The 25,454-nt window shown below is 37.9% G+C and overlaps 1 protein-coding gene across 3 annotated transcripts in view; it reads left to right on the plus strand.

The window, feature by feature from the left end:
• CMSS1 (cms1 ribosomal small subunit homolog) overlaps window positions 1–25,454 on the plus strand; it is a 354,605-nt gene that overhangs the window by 134,985 nt on the left and 194,166 nt on the right. Inside the window, exon 1 of one of the 3 annotated variants that reach the window (XM_058661793.1) lies at window positions 20,174–20,314. The exons of the other annotated variants lie outside the window; for them this stretch is intronic. The gene's annotated coding sequence lies outside the window, so the exon portion shown is untranslated. Of the gene's footprint in view, window positions 1–20,173; window positions 20,315–25,454 lie in introns of those variants that run through there. 3 annotated transcript variants of the gene reach the window in all.

A 25,454-nucleotide genomic window follows, 5' to 3' on the forward strand; every position in this document is an offset into this window, starting at 1 on the left:
TACTTACTTCTGTAAGAATAAAAGTACTTTATATTTTTAGTTTCATTGTTTACTTGGTATCCAACAAAGCATACTATTTAAATCAGAGATATGGCTTGAAAACAATCATTAGGTCATTCTGGTTTGGCAGTGATATATTGATACAAGCAAGGGGCCAACCCAGTGTAAAATTATGAAAAACAGTGAAAGTGGTAAATGAACCAGAGGCATTGAATACATAGCAGCCAATTCTTAAGAGTTCTGATTTCCACATATATTTTTTAAGCACTATCAGAAATATCTGGTTGAGGAAAGGCCAACTTAAGTAAAGCTGCAAGGTAGAATTTTTTTGGTTTTCTACAAATAACTGACAATTTTGAAATGCTAACTCAAGATTTATGTATTTATATATACACACATGTATATGCATATGCATTTTTCCTTATTTCTCTGAGGTGATATCATAAGTCTTTTAAGGAATAAATTCCTTTAATCGCTTTAATACTGTATACTCACATAATTAAAATTTTCATCCTTTTGGGTTTTCTGTGAATGTCTGATGAATAATTCAGTCTCAGATAGAAAACTATGCTATCTATGGTTTTTCGTGGCGATTTTGAACAGTCCTACCACAAATAAGGGATGTACTAAGGGCTCTCTTTTCCCCATATGTTTGCCAGAACTTACTATCTTTTGTCTTTTCAATAATAATCTAACTGAAATGAGGTGAAAATCTCTTCATGATTTTAATTTGTATTTGGTGATTAGTGATGTTGAGAATTTTTCCATATACCAGTTGACCATTTATATATCCTTGCCCAAAAAATGTCTGCCTACACTTTTGTTCGTTTTAATGAGATCATTTGAGTGGTTTGCTATGGAGTGGTTTGCATTTACATTCTGGTTACCAACCCATTGTCAGTTATATAGTTTGCAGATGTTTTCTTCATCTGTACATAGCCTTCACTCTGCTTATTCTTTCTTTCATTACACAGTTTTTTAGTTTGATGAAATCCTACTTGTCTCATTTTGTTTTCATAATTTTGCACTGGCCTGGCCCCATCCCAGTGGCCTGAAGTGTTCCTGCCACATTTTCTCTTTGTAGTTTCATATGGTTTCTGGTCTTAACACTGAACTCTTTTTTGAGTTGATTACTTAAAGGTTTATTTACTTGAAAAGGCAGAGAAAGGCAGGGAGGGAGGAAGAGAGAGAGGGAGAGAGGGAGGAAGAGAGAGAGAGAGAGAGAGAGAGAGAGAGAAAGAAAGAAACAGAACTACAAAGAAAGATCACCCACCCTTCTGCTGGCTCACTCTCCAAATGACCACATTGACCTAGGCTGGAACAAACTGAAGCCAGGATCCTAGAACTCCATCTGGGTCTCCCAATGGGTACCAGGGACCCAAGCACTTGCACTTTTCACTGCTTTCCCAGGCACTCTAATAGGAAGTGAGTCAAAAGCAAAACAGTTGGGGGATTTGCATTTATATAGAATGATAGTGTTGATGTTGTCTAACACTCTGATATTGAATGCTTATGTTCCACACAATGGCTTAATCCATGAGTTGATTTTTATATGTGGTGAAATATTGACAGGTATATGGAGCCGTGTGTTCAGGGGTCTAGGTTCATTGTTCTGCATGTATTAACTTTACCAGCATGAAAAGATGAAAGAACGAAGAGGAAAAGAATATCTGTCCTTTTTCCATTATGTGTTTTTAGCACCTCTGTGAAAGATTAGTGTAGATGGGCTCAATACTAGGGCTCAATAGCTAAATCCTCACCTTGCAAGTGCAGGGATGCCATATGGACACCAGTCATGGTCTGACTGTTCCACTTCACATCCAGTTCTCTGGTTATGGCCTGGGAAAACAATGAAGGATGGCCCAAAGCCTTGTGACCCTGCACTCCCAGGGGCAACCTGGAAGAAGCTTCTGGGTCCTAGCTTCAGATTGGCTCAGCTTTGGCCGTTACCAGCCATCTGGGGAGTGGACAAGCAGATGGAAGATCTTTCTCTCTCTCCTCTCCATAACTTTGACTTGCTCTTTCAATATATATATAAATAAATCTTAAAAAGGGGGGAGGGGATTGAGCATAGATGAATGGGGCTGCTTCTAGGTTTTCTACTCTGCCATCATCTGTGTGTTTGTTTTTATAGCAACACCTTACTCTGCCCACCACCCCCCAAGATTCATTCATTCGTTCGTTCATTCATTCTTTGAGGAGCTAAACTACAAAGAGGGAGAAAGAGAGATTGATCTTGTCTAGTGAGTTACTCCCCAAGATCTTTAGCTACCTTCAGGTTCATCAGCACGGAGCTGTACATGAAGTGGAGCTGCTGAAACTCAAATGAACATGCATATGGGATACCATCACTGCAGGTGGCAGCTTGACATGTATGCTACAGCACTGGCTCCAAAACCAGACTCTTAAATTCTGTAGTTTTGTAGTTTAGCTTAATATCTGTAGTGTAATGTTCCCTGTTTCTTTTTTGTTTGTACTCAAGGTTGCTTTGATTACTTGGGAGTGAGTGTGTGTGTGTGTGTGTGTGGGTGTGGGTGTGTGGTTTCATATGAAACAGAATTGTTCATGTGAACTATTAGGATTGAATTTTCTGGTTCTGTGAGAAGTGTCAGTGATATTTTGATAGTGACTGCTGCATTGAGTCTGGATAATATTTGGAGGTAGCATGGGCCTTTTGACAATATTGATTTTAACAGTATTGATTGTGGCAGTTCATAAACACAGGATAAGTTTCCATTTCTTTATGTCTTTAGTTTCTTGCCTCATTTTTTTATGGTTTTCATGGTAGAGGTGGTTTGCCTGTTTTGTTTAAACTTACACATAGGGCAGGGTAGTGTGGTTTTACAGTTTAGTCTGGCATTTGGGACACCTGTGTATCATGCCAGAGGACTGGTTCAAGCCCATTCTACTCCACTTCTCATTCACCGGCCTGTTAAGTTTCATGAGAACAAGCAGTGAGGATAGCTGAAGTACTTGAGTCCCTGCCACTCACAGGGAAGCCAGAATGCAGCTTTGGACCAGTGACTTCAGCTTGCCAGGTCCTGCTCCTGCAGACATTTCTTGGACTTAATTACTTGAACCTTCTCTGCTGCTCAGGATCTGCATTGGCAAAGAGTGAGAATCAGGAGCTGTTGACAGAAATAATATTCAGAGATTCCATATGGGATGTGGACATATTAATAGCTAAGCTAATTGCCTGTTCCCTTGATGATGATGTTGTTTGTAATGTGAGGTATAGATTTTTTATTTATTTATTTGACAACCAGAGCACATAGACACATGTATGTGTGGGAGAACAATTCATGTCTTTTCATGTGCTCACTGACTCACCAAATATCCGATATAACCACGGCTATTCCAGGTCAAAGGAGCAACAGACTCCATCTGGGTCTCCCAAGAGAGTGGCCAAGAACCCACATATTTGAATCATCATCTGTGCTATTGGGGCACATAATCAGGAAGCTGTGCTGGAAGAGGAGGTGGGACTCTAGGCACTCTGATATAGGATGCAGGTGTCAAGATCCACAACACCCTCCCTTCTCATGATTTTAATATGCTGATTTTGTGTTCTACAGCTTTTTTTTATTTTTATGTATCAGTTATAGTAGATGTTTGAGCTCTTATGTATAAGATCATGTCACCTGCAAAAAGTAAAATTTGATTTTTCCTTTATGTTTAAGATGCCCTGTGTCTTGTATGACTACTCCAGCTAGAACTTTCTGTATTATGTTGCATGAAAAAATTGAAAGTAGGCATCCTTGTCTAATTCTAGTCTTAAGGAGAAAACTTTTAGCTTTTTTCAATTAGCATATTGTATGCTATCAACTTCCTATATATGGTCTTTCATATTCCTGTTAAACCTATTCCTGATAAATGAGAAGTTTGTATCATAAAATGTGTCAGATTTTATCAAATGTTTGTTCTGCCTCTTTTGAAATGATTATGATTCTCATCCTTCATTCTGCTGATACAATGCATCATGTTCATTGATTGTTTATGTTGAACCATTCTTATATTGTTAGTATGAATCTACTTGATTATAGTTAGTGATTTTTATAATATGTTCAATTTGCTACTGTTTTGTTGAAGATCTCTCTATAGTCATCAGAATTGATCTATAGCTTTCTTATTGTGTTCTTTTCTGATTTTCTTATCATGGTAATACTGACCTCATAAAATAAGTTTGAAAAAATTCCTACTCTTTTTTTTGCATAATCTATGAAAAATTAGTGTTAGGTTTTCTTCAAATAATTTTAGAATTTGATAGTGAAACCATCTGATCCTAGGATTTTTTAATGAAAAATTTTTATTACAGATTCACTGTCAGTGTTTGTTATTGTTATGATTAGGTGTTCTATTTTTTCATGATTCACCCTTAGGTGTATTTGTTCAGTAAGTTGTCTGTGATTTCTGTGTTATAAAATTTGGTGGTATCAAATTGTTCACAGTAATCGGTACTAATTCTTTTTATTTAGTCTTAATAAAGACACTTACTTTCTAATATTCCAACAGGTGGATTGATGATAAATCTTTCAGTTAGCTCTAAGAGAAAATAGGGTGATTGCATGGAGATAAAGATCTTTTTATTCTTATTTACTTTTGATTTTTTAATATTTCCATTTTCTTCTCATCTTACTTATTTTCTCTCTCTTTTTTATTTATTTATTTCAATGGCTGAGTTTCACAAAGGAGAGGTGGGGAAGAGGGGGTGAGAGAAAGAGAGTGCGTCCACTGGTTCACTCCCCAGATGGCTGCAATGCCTGGGACTCAGGCAAACTGAAACTCCATCCAGGTCTCTGAAGTGGATGCAGAGGTCCAAGAAATTGTACCATATCTGCTGCTTCCTTGGGTGCATTATCAAGTAGTGGGGTAAAAACTGAAACAGCCAGATCATGAACCGACACCCAAATGTACGCTGCCATCAAAGGCCATGTACTCATCCCTGCTATTTTATCTGAGTTATCTACTTGTTTCTTAATCTAGGTAAAAATGTGTTAATTTTGTTTCTCCTTGTGTGTGAATTAGCTCTTTATTTTGTTGATCTTTTCTGGCTTTTTTTATTTGTCTAATTTCACTTACAACTTTTTTTCTTTCTTTTTTTTTTTTTTTTTTGCTTTTCTGAGCCTTGATTTTCCACATATAAAGTTTCTATTATAGGCTGACAAATTCAATTTAGTAAGATGCAGCTTAAAATTTTATCAGCCATTAGAAATAGAAAAAACAAAGGTAGTTGTAATAAAGCTACTTATTTTCTAATATATTCCAGTGGCTGGAACAATAATAAATCGGCATCAAAAAGGCATGGGATAAGGTAGAGAAAAAGCAAAGAATTTGATTAAACTGCTATAATTCTTTCATAGTTATGCAACAGTGGGGTTATTAGCATGGCAGTATGATTGGTAATTCAAGGCCATTTAGTATGATTGGAATAAGACTCCAACCACTTGTAAGAGCTGCACTGGGGATATTATTTGCCATCATGTAAGTATCACTTTTGCAGAAAAAAACACAGGGGTTATGCCCAATTATTTCTTTCACCAGTTTATTTCTTGCTTTCCTCCTTTCTACATATATTAATTTTCTGTACTTTGTATAGAAGTATATGCACTTCTCAATGTTGGAATGATGGACTCTGCCACTCTGAATGGAGGTTGTTCTATAGCTATTTGTTCTTCCACACAGGAAAAAAATAATGGTTGTTCCTCCTGCTAGGTATAAGGGAGGTATTTCATTTCTTTCCAAGCAAACATAATCAGTGACGGTTTTAATTGTTTTTCTGAGTAGTCATCTTTGCATACCTGGTCTTACATCTGATGATTTCTTTTGAAGACTTGGGGTAGGTTTTAGGATCCTTGTTCTGAGTGAGGAAACTAAAGCTGCAGTAAGTGGCAGAACCTGAATGTCCATCCAAAGACAAGATTCCTAGTCTTGTCCTCTTTCAGAGCCACCTAGCAGTTGGCCAACAGGTTTGTCCCTTCCTGTAGCAGCAAATGCCACAGATTTTGAACACTTATGCAAACAAAATCATGATAAGAAGAAGGAAAGCCCGTGAGGCTTCCCCAAGTAAGAGAGGAAAGTGAAATCTTCCCCCTCCTCTCCACTTGCCAAGGTCCTACCCAGATTTTTTTTGGCCCCATGATCTACTTCTCCATCCTGCAGTCATTTTGCCAGCCTCCTGCACTTTAGCCTGCTCTCTGGAGTTGGGGAGTCAGGGAACTGGGACTGGGATGAGAGGATCACTTTCATTTTCATGGCTATTGTTCTTGCTTCCTTTCAGATGATGTAGTAGTTTCTGTTATTCATTTTATGTTTACTTACTGTTGGTATCCATGTGATTTAATGTGCCCTTGGCTCTGAACCACCATTTATATATTTTCATGTTGTTAATATTTTTAATTGGTGTTTTTAAAGTAAATGTACTCTGTGTGTTTGGCAGGCCAACAAAGTGGAATGAAATCGAGTCCATTTTTAAAAGTAACCATATAAGGTGAAAAGTCCGTTTTTGTGTGGGTGCATGTGTGCGTGTGTGCAGACTGCAGGTTTTATCAGGCATGATATTCGTTAATATTTATTGTAACAGTTTACAATGTGGCCCCTTGAGTTCCCTTGGATTATGCACAGCTCAAATGATGTAACCTTGGAAAATGCAGTAAATCCAAAGTTGAAACCACTTCTAATGGGAAGTTTCTTGAATGTTGTAAAGTTAAATTGCCTCCTCCAGAATGAGGAAGGTGATGTGAACACTCAAGGGATCTAGGAATCTTAGGGTTATCGTCCCCTGTGATAGAGTGCTGAGTGCAGGTTGGATAATTTTGTTTCCTGTGTTTCAAAATGTTGAGCATTCTTTTGCCCCGGTTTGGCATATGCACACAACCTTACAAACACGTACACACATTCATTAAAATATAACTGTTGATCTTCCTTTGAATGTTTCCATGTTGGTTCTTTCACCTACATGTGTATAATCATGTGCCCAGAAATAGAATTTAAAATTTAGCTTTTCACAGACTCTTAACTTTGCCTGAAGACTAGGCATCAGTTCATTTTTTTTCTGGCTCCTTTGTGAATCCCTCCAGTGATGTGTACCTGAATATCTGCCCCAGAACCTCATCTCTGCACTTTAAGAAGTTGTTTATTATACTGTTTTGAGAAGGTGCACCTTAAAAACTAGACCCTTGCCTCCCTGGTACCTGCCTCTGGTGCAGTATAGGATAAATATTCTTCTCCTTCTGTGATATTTATAATTTTTTAAAGATGATGACAGTGACCTTGCCTTGCTTTCTTTCAAAATGTCAAACATCTCTAGGTGTGTCCACCTGTTTGTGTCATGGCTCATTTTTCATTTGTGGAGCGAGTACAAGCTGTACAGTTAGGTGTAGCTAGAAACTAGGAGTGAATTGAAAACAAAGTAGGTCATAACTCCTCCTTTGAACATCTAGTCTCATTAAAGTAGGGTGACAAGGGCTATTATGAAGATACCAGATATACTGTTGTTAAAGTGGATGTGTGGGGAGATGTCAAAGAAATTTTTCTGGATGACCCTAATGGAAGCAAGAATCTTGAAAGATACTGACTTACACAGTCTAGAAAGACAAATAAGGGGACAAGAGTATTCCAAGAAGGACCTGTTTTTGGAAAGAAATGAAGGCATGGTGAGATCAGTGAGGTGAGCTTTGGATAAGAAAGCATTGCTGGGCCCGGCGGCGTGGCCTAGCGGCTAAAGTCCTCGTCTTGAACGCCCTGGGATCCCATATGGTCACCGGTTCTAATCCCGGCAGCTCCACTTCCCATCCAGCTCCCTGCTTGTGGCCTGGGAAAGCAGTTGAGGACAGCCCAAAGCCTTGGGACCCTGCACCCGCATGGGAGACCCAGAAGAGGTTCCTGGTTCCCGGCTTAGGATTGGCACAGAACCGGCCGTTGTGCTCACTTGGGGAGTGAATCATTGGAAGATCTTCCTCTCTGTCTCTCCTCTCTGTATATCTGACTTTGTAATAAAAATAAATAAATCTTAAAAAAAAAAAGCAGTGCTGACAGCTGAGGATAGATGGTTGGTCAAGGGGAGAATGGGTGTTATCCTAATGGAAAATTGTTTATTGCTCTTGTTATGCCATCACCATAGACAATATGGAATGTTCTATAGGTAGACAAGTAGGTTTGGAAATATTTTGCATATTATTCATCACTGGAGTTAGACGAATGTGACTCATTCAATAGCATTAACATTTATTCATTAACGGTATATTTTGAGGAGCCCCAAGTATTAAATTACCACTTGCAATACCTGCATATCATATCAGAATGCTGCTTTGGGTCCAAGAGCTGCTTTGCTTCTGATCCAGGTTCCTGCTGATGTAGCCAGGAAGGTAGCAGAAGATGGACAGAGAACTTTTTCCACATATATGGTAGACCAGGATGGAGTCCTGGCTTCTGGCTTTGGCCTGATCCAGTCCTGGCTGTTATGGCTATTTGGGGAATAAACCAATGGAAGGAATATAGCCCTTCACGCTGCATTGTAATTAAGGAAATAAATTTTCAAATATTTCTAAAATAATGTATTTGTAAGAACAAGAGGAAGAGGTGATGGTTTCAAAAAATTCTTTTTTTTTTTGAAAATTTATTTTATTTTTATTGGAAAGTTAGATTTACAGAGAGGAAGAGACAGAGAAAAAGATCTTCCTTCTACTGATTCACTTCCCATGCAGCCACATGAGCTGTAGCTTAGCTTATCCAAAGCCAGGAGCCTGGACCCTTTCCAGGTCTCCCACGTGGTACAGAGTCCCAAGGCTTTGGACTGTTCTAGACTGCTTTCGCAGGCTACAAGTAAGGAGCTGGATGGGAAACTTGGTTGCCAGGACACAAACTGGTGCCCATATGGGATCCTGGCACGTGCAAGGCAAGTACTTTAGCTGCTAGGCCCAATACTTTAACAGTCTTAGGATTGTGAGAAATTTTTAAGTGGTATCTGCACAGTATGAAGATAATAATAAACATAACAACAAAAATACACATTTAGCATTGTGATCCTAGCCTTTTTTTATACTACTAATAATAACAATAATAATATGACCATATTTGCTCTGTAAGGTAGGAATTATCACCAGGTATTCAGAGTTTCAATCATTTACAAAGGTTAGAAAGCTAAGTGGCAGATCTAGGATTTGAATTCAAGTCATGAGAACAAAAGAAGAAAAATTTAAGTCATACATAAAGGAAGTATTTGGTTCCTTGAAACTAAGGATATCCTGAGACTTGGCTGCCTGCCTATTGTTTATGTTCATAGCCACACACTCACAATATGAACAAGTCAGATATTCATGTCTCTTTCACGTTTTACTCACAAGCACTCTACCAATGCAGGAGACCCCTTGGAAGGCTTCCATGTGTTATGCTGAGCTAAAAGCTTGTATCATGACTGTGATTGCTTGGAGTCCTGTTGCTCTTCCTGCCTGTAGAAAGAACTTACCCTACCTGGAGAGGGTGAAATGATTAGGTAACCATACAGCAAAGAGACTGAATACCATTGATTCTGGAACACTTTTCCCTGTCAGGCCAGTTAATGCTGGCAACTGTGTATATATAATTGCCCCAGAAAAATACGATTTTTTAAAAAATAAAATACCCATGTTGGGTATGTTCAGATAAGTCCTTCTTGAGGACACAGTTGAAGACAGGAAAAAATAGAAAAGTTGGAGCTAATAGGTGGAATCTAGCCAAGTGAAGGGATGAGAGTCTGTGTCTACAAAGAAGGAATGAAGTAGTCAGAAATTTTTGAAAGCATTGGAAGGATAGCAGAGAATGATGAATGAGCAGGTATTTATATTTGTCTCAAGGGAGACTCTGAACATTCTTCCTTGCCTTGGTTGGTGTTGTCTGAACATGCCTTACTTTGTTATAGTCCTAATTAAATGTGTCATAGTGAAAATGTTCAACAGGGTAGGCCAGAGTTTTTAGGTACGAAAAAGTTATTAATTTCACATTAACTATAAAATCTTCAAGTCCATGATTGACTATATGAACATGATGCCATTCTGTTTCATGGTTAAATAAACAGTACTCACAAACTACTTCTGCGATGCAAATTTCTGGTATATATTTATATGCTAAGTAGGAAGTACCACTGAGTATAATTAGCAATGATATTGCCCAAACCCATTGCAATTCAGTTAGATTCTATTTATTCATATCAATATTTCAGTTCTTTAAGGATTTTAACATTAGCTGACTTAGAGGTATCTGAAGAATAAGGACAGTTTCCAGTTTCTCTACCTCACCTAGCTTCCTATAAGCTGTAAGATTTTTAAGTTGGGTGGGTCCTTAAAGAGAAGGAGGACCAGTTCACCTAAGTAAAGATGAGGTAGTAAAAATCAGGTAAAGTGATCTTCTTGAAACCTGAGTCAGAACCCAAGTCTTTATTCTTTGCTGTTTGCACTGTATCATATCAGCACAACTCATGGAATCCAGTTTTTCTGTCAGGAAACAAAAGTAAGTTTGTTCCATACTTTGGTGCTTTCCAGTCTGGGTTTTTTTAATCTTGCTCACCAAGAAAACGAAAATTTGTCTAGGATATAAGGGTGGGCATGGGAGATCTTTTGGAAAGCAGATTGTACAAGACGGCTGCTAGGACACTGACTGGTCCAGGCACTGCCAGGCTTCCCAGGGAGGAATCACGTATCTTTTGCAGCATTCCTAATGACAGTTGGGAAATTTTCCTAAATTAACGGTAGGTGGCTTAGACACCAATCTCATAACACATGACACAGTAACTTCTATGCTTGAAGATGTCTTTTATGTGAAAATTCTTCTTCAAATAGAAAATATTACTTGTATAAATTATAAATTTACAAAATAGATGTATAAATATATGTTGTCTAGTGTTACCTTCAAAGATTATATTTGTTCAGGAGAATATGTTTTCTGAAGACATTTTAATCCTGTTTTCCAAATGTGTCACCTTAGTAAAGGATGAGAGTAAATTTGAACTTTGAAACAATAAATCTGTGAGGTATGCTCATGTATGTGAGAGTTTGATCATTTTCCATCAAGTATGCACATGGAGAATGAAATGGATTTTCTCAGTACAGGCTGACACATTGATCACTATTGCTCAGTTGTTGCTGTGGCTTACGCTGCTTTCCATACAGACTTTCTGCATGTTCTGTCATGGTCATGACTGGTTTTGCACTACTTTCAAATTGAGGTAGATGTTAATTTTAGCTTTGCATTTCTTCCAGATACTTTCTGCCTTTGTTTTAACAAATTGCTATTTACAAGGACGTTATTCATAATATCTCTTAAAACAGATACATTCAGTGTTCAATTAGGAGGTTACAGTCCTAACAGCAGTTGTTTCTTAACTAGCAATTAATCTTGGAGGGCCCTTAAGTAGTCTTCAGGGACTGGAACTCTTAATTGTTGGGAGTTGGAATGGTCAAATCAAGGATGTCTCCTGGGGTAAACGGTAACCCCTCCTAGTAGTGGGACTGCTCTTCTATACTTCCTATCCACCTAACCCTAAAATCTGCTAGTACTCTGAAGAGTTTAAAGTTCAAAACTGCCGTTTAAATGTGATGACATCTTGAGTCAAACTGTGGATATACAGAGGAGGTCACTGAATGCCAGTAATAATAGTTGCCCTGTTTATTAAATGTTGTTCATAGAGATCAGCAATCTAGTCTGTCAGACTTCAGGGTGCATGGTCTCTCTTCTTGGTGGAGAAGTAGCACAAATTACTGGTGGTCAATAGAGGCAAAGAAGAAGACAAAAGGAGGGGCATGAGTCTCTGGGACAGTTGTTTCTCTTCTTAATCTGAGATACTTGGGAAATAGACAGTAGGGAGTGCTGCCAGAAATAGCCTTTGATAAACATGAGTCTGGGATATTACCCCTATCCCCTGGCCTGCCTAAGGTATGAGCCCATGAGATGTTAGAGTTTTGCCAGCTCATGACCTAAATTTTTGGAACCTTGTCATCATTCAATTTCGTTGTTTTTTTCTTTTCCAGTATAATTTAAGTAAGTTAATTCCCAAATGAATGTAGTAAGTGTTCAAAACATCACTTTCCATCTGTTTTATTATTTCTTGTATATAACTCTACTGCCTAGGGTCAGCCATGATGAAAATATTTGTATTGTAAAAGTTGGCAAACAGTACACATTAGGGTTTGTTTCCAAAGAGCTGACTACTAACCATTTACCAGTATATGACTGGCTGTTGGGATTATGTGCCAATTAGTGGGAGGAAGGACTGGGTATTTGTGCTAGTCAAATGCAGTTGGTCATCTCTGGGTTACAATCTCCATTCTATACTGAAGCCACCTGGACTAAAGTTAACAAAAGCAAAGATTCCCCTCTTTGTATTGCATTTGTACTTAACAGCAATTACAGCTATTATCTCAACAAATTCTGGCTGTTTACATTGCTGTTCCTATTTCTATACCCAGTGCCTAGTACTCTGTCATTCTTTAATTTGTTGTGGAATAAATGATGTGCTATGTCCTTCCCACAGAATCTAAACATGTCAACAATAAGGTGTGCCACCTGTCAAACCTTTATACCTTCCTTAAGTGTATGAAACAGCTTACTAGGGTTTCTTTTTCCACACAAAAAAGCTTTGTTTCCCTCTCCTTTTATCTTCTTTTTCTTTCTTTCTCTTTATTCCTACTTCCCCATCCTGCTGTTCTTCTCAACCTAAAGCCTGATAAATGCCCTCAAATGGTTGTGACTTGTGGAAAGGAGGAGCTACGTGAAAGTGGAGGACCTGGAACCATATATAGTTCAGTCTGTCAGATTTCTACTTTTCCATAAATCATTGCTGTTGCTCCGGGCCCCATCAAAATAGTTGGAAGACTTAGTCAGAATCATTCTAATGAGTATAATGTGTCAGATTTGAGAAACTATTTGCAGAGCAGGATCTCTGTGAAATTATATGGGCCACCTGTATAAGATGTAATTGAAAAGAATGAATTCAACAGGGCATGCCGAACTTGGACAACACAGCAGTTTACTCAAACTGAATTAACTCTTGCTGGCAGAGCTGTGAGCTGCCTAGACTGAGAGCCCCGGAAGCAAGGTGATGAAGCATGCCTGAGTGAACCTCTGTATTATCATAGTACAATACAACTGGGAGATTGGATGACTGGTTGGTGAGCACTGCATTCTGTGGTTCCTTTTATAGAAGGAAATGATAAGAGAAGAGAAAGGGATGAGATAAGTACTCCTAAAAAGAAAGGAACAAGATCTTAGATTCTCTTCACACTCTAGGAAGCTGTGTTTGAAAAATGTAGATTAGTTTGGCAGTGGGTATATGCACAGGACTTTTGAAGTATTCTCTTGGCTCTTACCTCCCTCCTCTGACTTTGTGCAAATCAGCTGACTTCTCTGCCTGTAAAGTAATATCCCATCTGACATTAATACTTACCTCATGAGGTTATATAGAGGATAGTGTTGGTAATAATTTCTTAGGTTTACCTCATTGCTTTCATGGAAAATTAAAAGTACTTTATTATACAGAGTGAAATGTCTCATGTGCAATATATGTAGATGTAAGTGTGCTCTTTTTGGAAATGAACCTCTCACATTAAAGTCTGAATTCAATGATTTGCAGGATGAAATATAGTGATCTAGTGGGGCAGATTATTTGTTCTATTGTCAGACCAATCCTTATTCCTTGTTTTATGAATTGTGAAAACATGGTGCATCCATACACCTGGATGGAGATCCCACATCTGCAATCAGAGTGATCTCCTGTGACACATCCAGAGGTTGAAGAACATAAGGACAGTCTTTGATAAAACTCTTTCGGACCTTAGTGTAGTGGCTGAAAGACACAGGAAGCATTAGGTCTGAACCACAGAACCACATGAAAAAATTTCCAGGGTTAAAAGATACAGATGTTCTGTGTTCATTTCAGCTCAATTCAATTAATATTTCTTGAGTAAAATAGACACAGAATTTTTTTCTAAGAACCAGAGAGAGAGGCAGACAGAGACTTTTCATATGCGGATTCATTTCCCAAAGCTCAAACACTGATAGGAACTGAATTGTAGGTGGAAGGAGGACACACCAATACAACCCAGGTCTCCCATGTAAGTGGCAGCAACCAAATCACTTAAATAATCACCTGCTGCCTCCTGGGGTTTACATAAGCAAGAAACTGGAACCAGGAGGCAGAACCACATATTGATGTGGGATACAGGCATTTTAGCCAGAGTCAGCTGGAGCCAAATGCCTGCCCTCATATACATTAATTTTAGGTATGTGGAAAATGTCAGGCTCAAAGTATGTTCTAGAAAGTTAGCTTGGTGCATAATAAATATAATAGAGTAAGAAAATTGCCACAGTATTTCAGGTCTTTAAGAGAGAAAATAATACGTTTAGTTTGGCAGTACTAAACATTTATTACCCATGCAAGAAGCAATGTGCTATTCCTTGAAGAGGCATAATATTTGCCCTGGGGACTGGTGGGGAAAACATTGCAAAGAGATGGTTTTATCACATCCTAGTAAATGCAGTGACCTAGGGTGTCTAGCCTTGCATGGGAATTTAGGGAATGCTTCTTGAAGGGTGAAACTTCTCCTGAAGTCTTGAAACTTAAAAAGAACTTACAAAGTGAGTTCAGACTGTGAAAATAACATGTTCAAAGGCCAGTAGTGTAAAGTATAACTGGAACAGTAGTGAGGAACAGGATTTAACATAAAGGCCTTCTTGCTGTCTTCTTTACTGCTGAATACTAGTATGAAGTAGATGGTCAAGTGATTTGGGGTGGAAAATGACTAAATTAATGATATATTCTGTGTAAGACCAGGAGGGCTATCCAAGACAAGAAATGGCTAAAAACGCAGGTTTGGGAATCACCTTCTATCAATGGTGTTTAAAAAACAAGGCAAGGTAGCAGTTAAATTACACAAGGATGATGAAAAAAATAAGCAGAATCCCAAGGGTGAAGCCCAAGGGTGAAGCCTTGACAAATATAAACATTTTAGGAGAAAGAAAAAGAAGAGCAATCCATGAGGGAGGGAAAGGGGGAAAAAGAAAAAGGAAAATGGAGAAATAAGAAAAATAGATGACAAATTGCTGCCTATCCATCAAGTACAGCATTATAGGATTTGCTGGTTCAGTGCAATGCCCAAAGCAGAAGTGAGATTGTGGTTTGTATTAGAGTAGATGAATGTAAGCAAATTGAGATGAGGTCACAGACTCTTCTATTTCAAGTCACTTAGCTTAGAAGAGAAAGGAATGGCTTCTAGAGTCAACCACATTCAAGAAGAAAACAGAATTCATGAAAGATTTAAATAGGGGTTTGGGCTTAGACAATGAGTAGATAACCATTGAGAAGTTGAAGATCTAAGAAGTAAAAGGGACAGTTGATGAAGCAGTCTTAGGAGAAATGAGTGGAGATTGGGTCCCTGTGTGAAGAGCAGGATCTTGAGCCACAAGAAGGATTGCTCAGAATTGGAAGACAGTACATAAGGATGAGTAAGAGGTATGGCTAACAAGAATGTTGAAATCCTCTACTGCAAAGAACATAGCTTAGGTTGAAGCACGATGACATTTTGAAAATTTTGCTGAATACAAAGAGCAAGATAAACAAAAATGCAAGATGAACAAAGAAAAGATGCAAAAGAGCAAGATGAACAAAGAGCAAGATGAAGAAAAGATTGAGCAGAGCTGATGGCCTACTTGAAATTAAGGACTGAAATTGTATAGTGGCACCAGTCTCTCGGCTGAGTTTGCAAAACTGTGCTCAACAGCTATTTCACAGTAGTGTAGAAAGTGTATGAATTGATCTTTCATTGGAATTAGACAAGTAACAAAGGGAGAGAGGCCCACTGTTGAAGATTTTTTATGAGATGGTGGTTTTTGGTGTTTAGCCATGCTGTCTTAACTGTGCACAACAGTGAGATCATAAGAGAGGTACTGAGAGTCAAGAAAGGGAAGGATTGGAAGAGCCAGAGATTATAGTTGTTTTTTTTTTTTTGAAAGTTAAATGGTAAACAATCCTACTTGATTATCAGTTTCAGAGTGTAACCGTGGGTGTGGTTCACCATAAAGATGAAGATGAAGCATTTATGGATTGGAATGTCTAAGAGGATACTAGAGTTACTGAGGATGATGAGAGGGTGAAACACATTAATGCTTGTCAGCAAATGACCTAATCATAAATAAATGTAGAGAAACCATGGGGTCAGTGGGAAATCATGAAAAACAATAGATGAGTAAGTAATATGAAATTCAACAAAAACGTTGTATCAGAGGTGTTAGAAGAAAATGGTTTGAGATAATTTATGAGAAAGAATAATACTCTTTCTTTAAGAGTTAATTATTTTCATTGGAAATATAGATCAAATTTATGGAGAGGAGGAGAGACAAAAGATCTCCCATCTGCTGGTTCAATCCCCAAATCACCCTAAAAGCCAGAGCTGAGCCTATCTGAAGCCAGTTGCTTCTTCCCGGTCTCTTGCAGGGTCTCAAGGCTTTGAGCCACCTACCACAGCTTTCCCAGACCATAAACAGAGCGCTGGATGGGGGTAGAGCAGCCGGGACATGAACCGATGCTCATATGGGATCCCAGGGCTTGCAAGGCAAGGTGATGATGATTTAGCCATTGAGGCATCATACCAGGCCCAATATTACTCTTTTTGAGTATATTCTATTTATGTATTATATTTATTTGGGGTATTTTGGAGTTTTAACTTTGGTTGAACCAGGGCCAGCATCTGGTGTAGCAATTTAAGCCTAGCTTAAGCCTCCACCTTGAGCATCAATATCTCATGTGGACCCTGGTTTGAGGTCTGGTTGCTCCAATTCTGACCCAGCTCCTTTTTGTGGCCTTGGAAGAAGCTCCTTGGCTTCAGGTCACCCCAGCTGCAGTCATTGCAGCCATCTGAAGAATGAACCAGTACATGCAATATTCATTCTCTGTATTCATTCTGTGTGTGGTGACCCTCATATAGATTACAAACCTAATTCCTAAAAAAAAAAAAAAAAACTTAAGAAAGGTTGGAAAATGAAATTAAAAGATGTCTATTCAGTTGCAGAATTTTTTGAAATCTATATATTTCATAATATGGTTTTCACAAAATTTTTGAAGACTCCTTCAATATGTGGGTTTCACAACTTTCTTTGCATCAAACTAAGCTTAATTTTCATTCCATTTTCTGTGACCTGTTTGAAGTATCCCTAGTATGTATGGTTTTGATAGGAAGTACAGATTATTTATATGATTGAAGCATGAAAACTATATTCATCAAATAAGCAAAATGGTTAAAACACTGATAGTATCAGCTAGCAGTAAGTGAATCTGCACAAATATTATTGAGAGGGATATGATTTTGACAAAAAATCAGAAGAAAGTAATACCACAGAGGAATTGAACATGGACTAATACACAATGTATGAGGAAAGAGGTCACTTTAAATAGTGTTTTCACAAGGAAAATACATTTGATAAGGAGGTAGGAAAGCAGCTAATTGTTACTGTCCTGTTGATAAAAGTCAATTGGCCCCATGGGATACCCTAGTTTTCTTCATTTGCTGAGTTGACATAGATTCCAGGGATTTGCATGTGGAAAACTAATGCCATGGCAGGATTACTAGACTGTAAATTCATCAAGCAGTCTGATGATTTCATAAACCGTGAGAAGCCAACGTCCTGCAACAGCTTCGGAAACCTCCCAGTTTGAGTAAGTGTTGGTAATCCATTTTATTCCTCCCCATTAGTTATTACAATAATAACACGTTGGCGACACAGCCCTGTTTTCTACCTCTGTGCTGTCTGCTGCTGGGCACAGCTGCTCCCGGTCATTCTTTCCAGTATAAATAATGGTTCGTGTTTCCCTGGGCTGTCGCGAGATCTTTCTGTGCTAGTGAAATGAACCAGTGTCACCACCATGTTGGGAAAGATTGACGATATGGGTGAAGCTGAGGGAGTTGTACCAGAAAGCCAGAGCTTCACCCCTTGCCTGAGAGAGGTTTTGGCTCTTGAGGACATTTAGATTGACTGAGTGTTAATGATGTGAACTTCCATGAGTGTGGGGCAAGAAACTTCTATCACTCACATCTGTCTGATGAAGGCCTTTTACTTTGGAACTTTTTCTTTTTTAGATGTAAATAATGAACTCCTTTGTTGTGAGAGAATATGTTACAAGGCAGTAAACACTTCAGCAAAAAGTATCTTTTGATCTTCATGCCTTTGGCAATAAAAACTAAGAGCAGAAACAGGCCAGAGAGTTTGGGTCAGAAACCACTAAAAGCTTTCCTTTTATCTCTTCACAAAATTAGGTGCAGAACTATAAGAGTAATGGACAGAATGTGAGTCCTCCCACCCCCCTGCCCCCGACCCATAAAAGGTGTTGTTCTCTCTGTCTCTTCCTGTTATGTATATAAGGAATTTATAAATGTTTTAACTTATTTGTTAAAACTGATTTGAAAGTATAATATCTCTTAATAAGAAAAATCAGGCAAAGGATAATTGTGTGTGTCAAAATTTATAATACTTTCATTCTGTGAACCCCGGGGTAGTCCAGCTCCTTTGAAGTATCAACAATGTACATGTAAAATAGAAAGCTAAATGTGCAGTTACAAATACTTGTGATAATGGGTTTTTATAAATCACTTGGAACATTTAAATTGTATTGTCATTACATTGGTAGACATTTAATGTCTACTTTTATATTTGAAACTGACTTATTATATGAAGCCTCTTAATTGTCCTCCCCTCAAAAATCTTACCGTTTTGACTCACAGTTGAGGGGAGGGGTATAAGCAATATCTCAGAAGAATGATGAGCTGTCTTTTAATTGATGAAAACATGCAGTTAAGATGCTATTTTAGGGGTCAGCATAGTGGCATAACAAGCTAATCCTCTGCCTACTCTCACCAACATTCCATATGAATGCTGATTCATGTCCTGGCTGCTCCACTTCCTTGTGTATCTCCCTGCCTGTGGCCTGAGAAAACAGAAAATGACCCAAGTCATTGGGTCCTGTACCCCTGTGAAAGACCTGGAAGAAGCTTCTGGCCCTCTACATTGGCCTGTCCCAACTCTAGCTATTGCAGCCATTTGGGAAAAGAAAATCTCTGTCTGTCTCTTTCTTTCTCTCTCCCTCATCTTTTCCCTGTCTCTCTCTAACTCTGACTTTTAAAATAAAATAAATAAATTTTTATTTTGAAAAAGATCCTGTCTAATGGGCTTCTTTTCCCAGTTTGGGTATCAGTAGTGAAGCAGAAATGAGTGTAGCTTGATGTTAGATGTTATATACTTTTTTTTGTGCACCTAGTGTTTGTTGGGGGAAATGGAAAAGAAGTCTAAATTTTAAATGTCTTGCTAGTTATAAGTTTTAAAATATTAACAGTAGTTTTCTGTTGTGTTTTATACCATTGCTTCTTGTAGTCTGTGAATCCAAATAGTTGGCTGAATTGCTCTGTGATAAAAGGAAATTTGAGAGTGCATACCATACTCCTTCCAAGTTTATGACCAACAAAATTTTCTCAGCATATTTTCTTAGGAACGAACTGGGAAGCCGTGCTTCATTTTAATGATTTTAATTATTTTTAAATGATTTAAATTATTTTTAAAATTCATTTGATGCTTTTTTAATTTGAAAGTTAAATTTAATCTTTCTAATTACTTGTGGATATTGGACAATATACATATTTCCATTGGATAATGTGAAGGAGACAATTTATCATTGGAAGACCTGTCACTTTTATCTTAGCTGTGTCAAGTGCCAATATATACAGTTTGTACTTTTAAGCACAGGTTGATTTATTATGGTTTGGACCTGAAATTTTTAAAAGAACTCATAAAACAGGATATTTCTTTGTAACTTTAGTCAAGTCCATTTTTCACCTTGTAACTTTGAGGTTATTGCTCTAAGGTCAAAAAAAAAGTTAGAGAGCAAGAACAAAATTCAGACTTGTAGGAAAAAGCTTATCATTTTATGACACATAGTTTAGTATTCATTCCATTTTATCCAACTTCAGATAATTTATCCTACAACAAACAAAGTGAATTTTGTTAATTAGTGGGTGACATGAGTTTCAAGGAGATAGAAACAAACATTTCAAGAAATGTTCTCTTTCCCAGTCCTTGCCATGGGCACTGGTGTCTGCCATACCTGGATGGGTTCACCTTCACAAAAATGCCTGTGAATGTGGACATGTCAGTGGGTCTTTTAGATTTTTGAAAACCAACAAGTAACAGTGTTCCAACAGGCTGGTTAAGACAAATTCAGAAGAACAATTATTACTAAATGTATCAGTAGTATTGATTATCTGCTCATCTTCCAAGGTTTAGACTGAGCATCCTGGACAATGAGGTAAGCTCAATGAAGTACCTTTCTCATCGTAAGCATTCTGCTTCCTCTTGCGTTTCAACTTCCTCACCTTGGTCTACCAGATTCCTCAAGGAAAGAGAATTCTCCTATTTGTTTATTTGTTACTTTGTCCATTTGTTTATGTGCTTATGCTTAACCTCTATCCTACATATTTTTTAACCTTATTTTCAGTGTACAGTATAATGAAAATTTTGATTCACACAAATAGTTATAAAAGTGTTTTTCCTAAGCATTCAATGAAATCATCCACAGTCTTCAAACAGGAATATCAACACTATTTTGCCTCTAATTAAAATTATTGGAAATATTTTCAGGACTGTAGTGGCTAAATCCTCATCTTACATGCACTGGAAACCCATATGGGTGCCAGTTCATGTCTCAGCTACTCCACTTCCTTTCCAGTTCCATGCTTGTGGCCTTGGAAGGCAATAAAGGACGGGCCAAACCCTTGGGACCCAGCACCCACATGATAGACCAAGAAGCAGCTCCTCGTTCCTGGCTTGGAATTGGCTTAGCTCAGGCCATTCAAATTACTCAGAGAATGAACCAGTGGGTGCAAGATCTTTCTGTCTCTTTCTCTGTAAATTTGACTTTCCAATACAAATAAATAAATCTTAAAAAAGTATTTCAGACAATTTATATTCCTTATGCTAAGTGTAAATTACAAAAGTAACAAAGTGTGCCCAGATTATAATGTCATAATGTAACATGCTGGCCACCCACATGTTATTGCATAACCAACTAGTCTGCAGTGAAGGCAGATGACACTGAGACTGCCTGGCATTTAATTGACTATTGTGTATTCGTAGCTTGCAAAAGTCAACTTTGCTTTTGCAATTTTACATGTGTAACATTCACAAGACTAACTACAGAACCACACCCTTCATAATCAATACCATGGGTACAAAGTATTCAAAGGCAAATTGTGGCACAAAGTTTAAACACTGGCAAGTTATAAGAGCAACACATTACTTAAATTTATGGCTTCCATTGTACTGTCTTTGGTATATAAGACAATTCAGTGTATTATTTTATTACACTTTTAAATCATTAATAAATTTATAGAATAAAATTTGAATTGCCAGCTGATACAATTACTGAAGCATTTCTGCAGAACATTTGCTACAATAGAGGAAGAAGTGGAATGAATAATAAACTGGTTTTACTCAGAATTGAACACAGGAGTAGACCTAAACCCAGGTATCTTCAACAACTGTATTAATTTGACCTTTGACCCTTAAAATACTACTGAAAGTGTTAACTTTCTCAGTCTTAGTACACCATAAGCACAATAGAGACTTGACTTTTATATATCCTATGTACCAAAACCACCAGACCAGAATTCCGATTATACCTAGCATATATAGAGCTGGACAGAGTCACATTGACCCTAAAAAGACAAACAGGATAAAGGCAATGTGAAAGTGTACTTTCTGAAGCCCAGAGAGCTGAAGTGTCAGGAGAAACGATGTGATGATATCCTAGGAGGAGAACTAGGTCCCTGCAAAGAATCATGAAAACTGTGGACTGTGCACTGTGACACAGCACAGACATGCATACACTGGGTGCTACTAAAAGCTAAGAGAGATTGTGCTTTGGTAATATATTGAAGGACTCGGTAAAGTTGATTGTGGACTATCATGAGACCACAGGAATCCTGGAACTAACGGGGAGTTAAACTTACAGACCCTTCTCAGATCTGTATTAGATTCTCAGGAGAAATCATTTGATAGTAGGATAGGAAGTTAGGGAAACGTGTTGAGCAGAAGAATGGAGGACAGAAGAAATATTTAGGAGACCATGGACATGAGACTTTTCTAAAAAGCAATCAAAGACATTAGGTCACAAGTCCAAGAAAACTGGAGTACTCTGAAGGCAAACAACAAAATCATATTATATTCAAATTATCAAAAAGTTAAGAGGAGGTAGTCAGGAAAATGTTTTTTAAAGATACAGTTACATGCAAAAGAACAGAGATGAGAGATGCAGCAAATTTCCTGTTGTGAATTATGCAAGCTAGAGACAGTGAAACCTCACTAGACTACACTGACACCATTGCAGTACACTTCAGGTCCAGCATGGGTCCTATATACAATCTGGTTGCTTTCAAGGCCTTTGTGAGGTTATTGCTTTTAAGTGACTGCGTATTTGGTTTAGACATTGTTTAATAACTTACCTATAACATCCAATTAAAGCAGACATCACAGTTCAGTTCTATTCTTTATGTGTAGTTTCCATGAGATTTTATCATAAGTAGAAAGGAGTAGTGGATGTAAGCAGGTTTTACTCTGCTCAAATAAACTAACAATGGCACATTAAAAGAGGCAATGTATTATTGATTACTTGTCAACCCAAAGAAAATATGCAACAACAGGTGTTGTTGATATTTCTAAACTAACTACAGTACAATTCATATCTGAGGATATATGTCACTTTTGGAATGTCCTTAGTATGAGTATATCATCAAGATAGCTGAATTGTCTGTTTCCTAGACCTATCTAAAATGAAACCCTCTTTTCCTTCATATCACTCAGTATTGCACTCTCTCTCTCTCTCTCTTTCTCTTTCTCTCTCATTTTATTGGAAGTCAGTGTCACAGAAAAAAATAGAGATGGAGATAGAGAGGGAGAGGGAGACAAGAGGAGGAGGAACAGAGGGAGAACATTGGAGAAGAGAAGGGAGAGAGAGTTTCTATTCATTGATTTGCTCCTCTGAGCCAGGCTGAAGCCAGGAGCCTGAAACTCCATTAGGGTCTTCCACATGACTGACAGGGTCTAAGTACTTGGGTCATCTTCTGTTACTTTCCCAGGCAGGTTAGCAGGAACTGGCTTGGAAGTAGAGCAACCAGAATTGAAGGTACTCATAGGAGACATGCTAATATTGCAGGCAGAAAACTTAACCCATTGTGCCACTTGGGCCTCTTTCGGTTTCTACTGTTTGTCCTAATGTCTTTTTTCCCTATAGCACTTAGTACCACATTAACTATAATATTATATGTAAGCCTGTCTATCGTTGGTCTTCTGCATTAGAATGCACCACAGTTATGAATTTGTCACTTTCTGTTACTGCTTGCTATACCTTAGAATAGTTCCTACAACTAGATTGTTCAATATATAATTCTATACATTTTAAAAACATATTATTTAAATCTTCTATCAACCCAATGAAATACCTACTGTTGCAATCATTAAGAATTAAGCAAGAGAAACCAATATGTGTGAAATCACACAACTGGTATGCAGCAGACCAGGACTAAAATCTAGACTGACTGGCTCTATGAACTGTGAACTGTACTAGTAAATAGAATGTTGAAATGTGAAATTTGATTTTTTTTTCTTGTATAGTATTTCTTCCTCTCTCTGTCTGTCTCTTTGTGTAGTTATACTTTCATTTTTTCATGTGTAGACATACTAAGAAATCTCTTTATTATCCTTGTGATATAATGAGACTAAGAAAGTTAAGTAAATTTAGAAATGATTGTAACATGCTTTGTTGAAAACAACAGGATTTAAGCCTGCTCCCTTAATTTCAATTTTGGATAAAAATAGTGTCTTATTCCTTGCTCTGCCTCTTCTACTGTGAATATTTTCATTTATTCTTCTTTGAAGAAATTGTCATAAATATGTACTGTGTAGCAGAGGTACTTCAGTAATGAGATTAACTAGCCTAAGACATGGCCCCTTGAAAGCATTACCTGCCTTGTTCATGTTTTTGTAAACTCACAAGTGAGGTGTTTGTACTTATTCGGCGGCAGTCAGAATCTTTAGTATGGAATAGAACCCTTTAATTGGGCCCGGCACCGTGGCCTAGCGGCTAAAATCCTTGCCTTGAACGCCCCAGGATCCCATATGGGCGCCGGTTCTAATCCCGGCAGCTCCACTTCCCATCCAGCTCCCTGCTTGTGGCCTGGGAAAGCAGTCAAGGACGGCCCAATGCTTTGGGACCCTGTACCCGCGTGGGAGACCCGGAAGAGGTTCCTGGTTCCCGGCTTAGGATCGGCATAGCACCAGCCGTTGCGGCTCACTTGGGGAGTGAATCATCGGACGGAAGATCTTCCTCTCTGTCTCTCCTCCTCTCTGTATATCTGACTTTGTAATAAAATAAATAAATCTTTAAAAAAAAAAAAAAGAACCCTTTAATTGCAATTGATATAGTTTTTGCAGATGTGCAAAAAATGGGGAAACGTTCTAGAACTAATAAATTAAATGAAGTGTTTATCATTATTATTATTTTAAGTAAATCAACATTCAGTAAAGTCAATTCACCTAATATCACATTAAATCAAACACAAAATGATTGGAATTTGAAGACTAAAAGTATAAGCTTTCGTAGTATGCCGAGTCTGTTTTCCATTACTTAGCAGAATGCCTGAAAGTAGGCAATTTATAAAGAGCATGGGTTTATTTTGGCTCCAAGTTCTAGAAGTCCAAAATGTGTGGTGCCAGCATCTGCATGGCTTCTAATGAGGGCCCTATTCTGTTCCTGTGGAGATGTGGGAAGGGAAAATGGGTTTATGTGCAAGAAGCGTAGTTGCTTGCAGAAGCTGTGGGCGAGGTTAAGGAGAGGAGGCAGCTCCCCTCTGTAACAACTCACACTTGTGGCAACTAATCTAATCTTGTGGGACCTGTATTAATTACTTTTGAGAATGCATGTTTTGTAATACAAATGCTTTTTAAGTTCCTACCTCTCAAAACCACTACTTGGAGAATCAAATTTGTACCTGTATTGATGGGAACACACTGTTATTCAAACCAAAGCAGGTGCCTATTAGCTTTGTTTTTGTTACATCAGGAAATGTCAGAAAAATCACGCGTTTAATCTTGTCGTGTAGTCCTTCTCAAGTTTCAGATATCTTCATACTGATAGCTTATTTTAAATATAAAATATTACAGATTAACTAAAAATTGCCAAATTTTATGGAAAGGTATATTTTGAATAAAGCAGATTTATAATTTTTCATCTTACAGGGCTGAATTTCACCAGGAGAGTAATACTAAAATTATGTATTTTATTTATTTATTTACTTTATTTGGAAGGCAGATCAAGAGAGAAAGAGTTCTTCTGGCCGCAACATGATGACTCAATTAGCTAATCATCCCATTGCAATAGCCAGGATCCCCTG

Source organism: Ochotona princeps, chromosome 3 (genome assembly GCF_030435755.1).
Source record: "Ochotona princeps isolate mOchPri1 chromosome 3, mOchPri1.hap1, whole genome shotgun sequence".
In the NCBI taxonomy this organism is placed as follows: domain Eukaryota; kingdom Metazoa; phylum Chordata; class Mammalia; order Lagomorpha; family Ochotonidae; genus Ochotona; species Ochotona princeps.